The sequence below is a fragment of the Arachis hypogaea genome, chromosome 14 (assembly GCF_003086295.3).
Source record: "Arachis hypogaea cultivar Tifrunner chromosome 14, arahy.Tifrunner.gnm2.J5K5, whole genome shotgun sequence".
Classification (NCBI taxonomy): Eukaryota; Viridiplantae; Streptophyta; class Magnoliopsida; order Fabales; family Fabaceae; genus Arachis; species Arachis hypogaea.
The window spans coordinates 55,062,528-55,069,469 of NC_092049.1; the positions used below are offsets into that span (position 1 = coordinate 55,062,528).

The window sequence follows — 6,942 nt, forward strand, 5'->3', positions numbered from 1 at the left end:
ATTCGTGCCACGTGAACTTGTGTTATCTCTTCATTATTTTCATTTGAATTCCTTGTTTTGGATTTCCTCGTCAGCATATAACTTGCTTATCTTTCAACCTTAACTTATTGTTCTTGTATACCTTTCCTTGCTTGTAAATCTAATTACTTATCTGACTATTTCTGAATCTTCATTCTTGACCATGCTTATATTTTTGTTCATAGATTCCGTTTTCTTTGATTTGAGTTTAAATTTATTTTCTTATAACAATTTTCGAGGGCGAAAATTTTTCTAAGGTGGGTAGAATGTAACAACCCTAGTATTTGAAAATCAAATGATTAGTTATTTGTGATTTATTATATTTGTTGATAACTTTATTTTAAGAAAATTATTTTACTAAAGGTAATTAAATACATTTTCATGATAATTGAAGTTTAAATTAATTAGAATTTTTATATAATCTTTATTGGATATTTGGTATAATTGAAATTATAAGTTTGATCATTGAAAAATTAGAATAATTGTATAATTTAATGTAAATAAATTCTATTTTGAATGAATTATATTATTAACTTGAACTCCTAAAAATTATTTTATTAGAAATGATTAGATTGATATTTATAAATATTTTAAGTTTAAGTCAATTAATATTTATGTACAACTTTATTATAATTAATTATTTTATAAATTGAAATTAAAGTTTCAGAGATAGAAAAATAATAGAAATTTGTATGATTTAATCTAGAAAATTGATATTTGAATTTAAATTGTACTCTACAAAATATAATTAACTTGTTCATTTTATAATTTAAATTAGAAATAATTGATTAAACTTAGCAATATGTTGATAAATAATGTTTCTAAATATTTTTAATAGAGTACATTTGATTTTAAAATTACTCTACCCTCTAATTTTATCAAAATATCTATTCATACCTATCCTTATTATTTTATAAAATCCTAATTTCTAACCCTAATTCCCAAATTGAATAAGAAACCCTAATTCCCAAATCCCAGAAACCCTAACCCTAATTTTCTCCCTTTCCTCAACCTCTGAACGCAGCCTCCACCCTCCTTTCTTCCTAAACACCACACACACACAAAAGAAGAAAGAAACGTAGAGAGAAAGAGCACGAAGATCAGAGAAAATAGAGAGGGAAAAGCTGCTGCCACGCCGCCGCCGTGACCGTCGCACTGCCACCGTTCAACTCCGCTCGCGCTGCCGCGCATTCCATCACCATCAGAGTCATCGTCACCGTCGTCGTCATCCTCGTGAGCTGCAGTGTCGCCGTTCAACCTCGTCCCGCCGCGCCTCCATGGTCGCCGTTGCTGCGAGCTCGCCACCGCCGAGGAGAAGCTACCATCGCGTCTTGTCCCGCCGTCACCGTCGTTGCCCTGGAGCTCGCCCACCGTCGTCATTGAGGGCCAGCAGAGAGAGAGAACGAACGTGGGTCAGGGTCGTCACCAAGAAGAGGAGCTGCGCTCCACGCCACCGTCGCCACCAGTTTACGACCACCACTGCGAAGGTTCCGCCGCCGTCGTTCCAGTGCCGCCATTCATGCCCTATGTTCCCTTCGTCGTTCTGTCCAGCATCACCAGCACTGAAGTCACCATCAGGCCTGAAGGGAAGCACCACTGCTATTGCCCGACAGTAGCTTCCTCTGCGTTCCCAATTCCATTCTTGAAACTGTAACACTCTTGCTCATGCTTTGTTTCCCGAATCTATTTCTCTACCATATTTTGTTCTGATTACAATAAGTATATGTTAATGTCTCTGTTTAGTGTTATCGTCCTTATCCGGAATCACTGATGTCACCGCTATAGAAGTGATTGGGATAGGCGCGATTGTCATTGTTGTTGCTGCCCCAGAAGAAGTGAGGCTGCTACTGCTGTTCCGGCCACATTGGCTGTTGTAAACTGGGAAAAAGAAGGGGATCGTTGCGTTTAAATTCGACGGTTTCGACTAATTAAGGTAGGGGATTTAACGTTTTTAATTTAGAATGCCCACCAAGTTATTTGAATAAGTGCAAATGGTTAACAATAGTTTAGAATTTCTTAATTGTCATGAATGACCTGAAATGCATTTGAAATTTGTTAGTTGTTGTGAATATTTTGAGCTGTGACTGGAATTAAATGTGGCTGTGAATGGTGATTCATTTGATAATACTTTTTAAATTTTGATTTGATGAGTTAACTATTGAAAAGTTGTCGTAATGATAATTGGTGAACCGAGTTAGATTTGTGTTTGGTTTGGGGTTATTGTGATGATGGTAGAGGTTGTGAAATTTGGAGTAAGTTTGATGATGTGTTAGTGCTTCAATTGGATTATTGAATTCAGGTTAAGGCTGTGAATGTCTTTGGGCTTTGTTGTGAGTGTTTGAAGTTGTAATTGATATTGTGTTCTCTGATATGGATGGAATTGTTGAAAACTTCTGACTCTGTGTGATTATACTGAATTAGTTGAGTTGTGTGGCTGAAATTATGATTGGAATGATTGAGATTTTTGATTGGAACTTCGGTTGAATTTGTTGATTTTGTGAGATTGAATTATAAATTGTTTGATGAGAGATTATTGTGATTTCGGTATTTTGATGGGTCAAATTGAAACTATTGCTGTTGAGTTGGTTTATTGTAATGGGTTTAGTTAGTGATTAATTGAAGTTGGGCTTAAGGAATAATTGGAAGATTGAATCTTAAAATGTTAAACTAGTTGCTGAAAATATGATTTTTTTGAGATTAAAAGATGACTTTGGAAGTGAATCAGTTATTCAACGATAATCGAAATGATTTGAAAGTAAAGACTGAGTAAACTGTAATTAAAGTTGTTGTTGGGATTCAATTTTGGGAAGTTTGAATTAACTATAGAACTAGTTAAGATTTTTCAAAGTTAAAATATAAAACTTGATTTTCTGCATTACTTTTAAATGAAGCCGGAGACTTTGAAAATCTAAAACTAATACTGTGATGATCGGAATTGTGTGGGACCAAATCTGGATTAAGCTTTGGAATATAGGAAGCTGGACTGGTGAATTTGAGGCTTTTTCATTAAGTTTATGATTTATGGTAAATTTTTGAATTAGGAATGCCAAATCTGGTTTTCTGCAGGACGCTTAAGACAGCAGCGACTTGTTTCCTCTATTAAACATTCTCCAGTTTGAATTTTGAAATGGAACCAATTTTAAATTAAACTTTGGTCCTAGTGCTTTAATTTCATAAAAATTTAGAATTTTTAGAGTTGTGGTTTTAAAGATATGGATTTTTAAAGTAAGACGTATTATGCAGTAAAAATCAGGTTTTGTTTTCTAAGTCAGTAAATTTAAGACTTTATAATTTTTATTTCTGGAATGGTATTGAGATGCAACCAATTGGAGGTGAAATTTGAATATGTTTAGTTATTATGATTTAAATTTCAGGGTATTCCATATTTTAATAAGTGAATTATGGGACTTGGAAGAGGTTGTGTTCAATGATTTGTAAAACAGTCTTCAGCAGAAAATTACTTAACTTCCAAGTTACGTAACTCCTTCATTAAAAATGGTATGACCCTGAAACCAATTCAGAAAGAAATTTGGATAAGTTATGTTTAACCACATTAATTTTGAAGGTTGTTGGATTTAATTTGGATTTTATATGAAATTTCGAATGTTGTACGCTGCTACTGTCTTCTGGTTTTAAGGCACTATAGAGCAGTCACGGTTTTGCTTATATTCCCGAAGCTAGAGCCAGCGAAAAACTGTGATTTTTGGTTTAATAGGAAACTTAATCCGAGAAGGACGCGTGGATATAAGGTTTGCGTAATTCCGAATTCGTTTGATATTTTTAAAATAAAACTGAAATTAGACTGCCGATGTTGTTTTGGTGATTACTTGGATATGGAATTTGAGAAATATATTTTCTATACTATTATCAAATATTTTTGAGAATATATTATTGTGGCAATTGTTGAGAAAGGTTTGATGAGATGTTGAGAAAGAGGGAACCCGTAAGGGTGGCTAAGTCCGAGTTTTAGGGGAGGTGCTGCCGAAATTTTATAAAATTTGAGGTTTTATTTGAGAAGTTATTTTAGAAGATTTGGATTTGAAAAATGATTATTTAAGTTTTATTTGATTACTTCTAATGAGAGGTTATGTTTTGAAAGGTGTTTAATGAAATTAAAATAAATGATTTTCTTGAGTCTTTTGATAGAGGACTAAACTGAAAAATAGTTTTAAAGTTGGCTTGACTCAAGGTTGCTAAAGCAGAGATTATGAACTGAATTGATGATTGAGATTTTTGCGAACGAATGCTTGAGAAAGTTAAGAAAGGTTTAAGAAAATATGTTAAGGATTCAAAGGGAAAAGAGAATGGGGAACTGATATATGGATTGTTGAGTTTTAGAAAGGAAAATGAAAAGTGATAAAATATGGGTAAACCCCACGAACTGTTAGTTGTTTAACTACGAGAAAAACCCATTAATTGATAATTGGTAAAATTTGGGAAGTACCCACGAATTGAATGATCATTGATCTCGGGGAAAACCTTTAGATTGTGATTTGTTTTATATGCGGAAAAAAACTACGGACTGATAATCATTGATTACGGGAATAACCCATGAATTGTTGTACGTTGATCTCGGGTATAGCCCATGAACTGAAGATCATTGTTTGCTGTGTCTTGATCTCGGGTATAACCCACGAACTGAAGATCGCTATGTTATTGTGTATTGATCTCGGGGAAAAACCCACGAACTGAAGATCTCTGTTTTGTTTGTGAAATGATCTCGGGGACGCCCACGAACTGAGGATCATTGTTTCCCCTTGTGCGTATATTATGGGGTCGGGCTTTGCGCCGACTGCCGGTAGTCACGAAGGAGTGGTATTCTTACCCCCGACACATATGCACTAAGGACACAAAGGGAAGCCATATCTGGGACTTGTTCCTAGGTAATGTCGGGCTGCAGGGTGTAAACCGACACGTGAGCTCATGGCCTGCTTAGGATAGACATGCATCATATTGGTTGTGCATTTACATTTGGTTGTGTTTTCCTGTATTACTTCTTTGTGCTGTTTGTCTTATTGTGATTCCTTTGCGTATTGAATTGAGTTTCTTACTTGTGCTAGTAGTTTGTGAATGGAAAGAGATGATTAAATATCTGTCGTTATGACTGAGAATCAATTATGTGGCTGAACGATATTTAATATGACAAGTTTTGCGATTGAGATCTGTTTTGGGTTTAGAGATTTAAAGAAAGTAATTATTTATCTAAAGTAAGATTAAAAAGTATTTCAAGGGATTTAACAAATATGGTTTATTAAGCAAAGTTAATTATTTGCATGTTAATCATTACTTTTACGGCATTCCCATTCTCTACTGAGAACGTGTGGTTTGTTCTCACCCCAAAATCTTCCACCCTTTCAGTGACACAGGTACGAAGATTCAGTTTGAAGCTGCGGGCGATTCTAGAATTTATTTACGAGTTAAGTTTATGACTTGAGATTCTTTCATAGAATTCCCTCGCTCTTACTGCTTAAGGTTTTATTTTATGCAGAGGGATAGGAGTTGTACCTGAATTTTATTTAAATTCTTTTGTATAATGTTACTATTATTAATAATTATGTGATTATTATTACTTGGTGATGTTTGCTATATGATTTTAATTAATAAAAACAAAAAAATTTCTGGTATTTTTACTAAAATTGAATCGCGATATCGAACTAAAGGCTTAATAGTAAATAGTTAATAAAGGAAAGCAGGTTGGTAACGCCTTACTTTCGGTACAATCATGACGTTCTGGAAGTTGGGTCGTTAGAATAGGGGTTGGTCACTTCTATGCAACCCACCAAGGAAAGTGGTAGAGAGCTTGGTGAGGGAATTCTATGCTAATGCAGTGCCTTAACCAGGGCAACAATATGGCCACATTAGCTATGTAAGGGGGAAGTCTATTGACTACATCCCCTCTAGCATAGAAAGAATGCTAATGGTAAAGAGGACAAGCTCCACCCGGAGCTATGAAGAAAGAATGAAGCAGCAAGACCCTGGATTTGATGAGATCCTGAATGAAATTTGTGTGCTGAATGTGCGTTGGATCAATGATAAGGATCCCAACCAATTGAGGAGAAGAGATTTGAACCCCCAAGCTAGAGGGTGGCTAGAATTTGTGAGGAGGTCTCTAATCCTCACATCCAACACTTCAGAGGTGACCAGGGAGAGAACATCAACGTGGGGGAGATGATCGCCAACAACATCAACAAAGTGCTGAAAAGCACCAGTGACAACTCAAGGTTGGCATTCCCCAGCATTATACAGAGGCTATGTGATGAGGCTGGAGTTGAAAAGATCATTGATGAGGTGCTTGTGAAGCAAGACAAGTTCATAACTGCCAAAAAGATGGCCAAGGTTGTAGCTGTTCACCCACTCCACAGGGCCAGAGAACGAAGAGCTCATGCTCAGGGACCACAATAACAACAAGAAGAGGAAGAGGCAGAAGAGCAACCTCACTTCCTGGCACTTCAGCCACCACCACAATACCAATATCAGTAATTTCCAGAGGGATTCAATTGGGAGCAATTACAAGGAAATGTACACCAAATGAAGGGAGACCTACACCACTTGAGGGAAGATGTCAATCAACTCAAGGAGACTCAACAACAACATTGGAGTCAAGTCAACCAGAACATTCAATAACTCCAAGGAGGTTTTGAGAACCTCAAGGAGCATCAAGATCAGATTAACTGGGGAGAGATGCAGGGCAGCTTAGGAATGATTCTGGAACGATAATTACAACAAATGGAGAGTCTTGCTGAATTCAGACACCTTTATGAAGCAAGGACTGTAGCCAGAGGGGAATATGATTGCTAAGCACAAACAAAGTTGAGCTACCTGTGCAATGCAGTAGCTAACATGAACCCCAATTACCCCACCTATATATAGAAATTGGAGGAACTCAGCTCAAGGTAAGAAGAAATAGCATACTAACACAAAGAA

General features: G+C 36.0%; 1 long non-coding RNA gene across 1 annotated transcript; it reads left to right on the top strand.

Annotated features, from left to right (window-relative positions):
* The first annotated feature begins 889 nt into the window (after positions 1-889).
* LOC140178291 (uncharacterized) lies at positions 890-5,587 on the top strand. The gene is made up of 3 exons (XR_011870899.1): positions 890-1,668; positions 1,762-1,951; positions 5,377-5,587. It is a non-coding gene; the product is annotated as an uncharacterized lncRNA (long non-coding RNA).
* Positions 5,588-6,942: the final 1,355 nt, after the last annotated feature.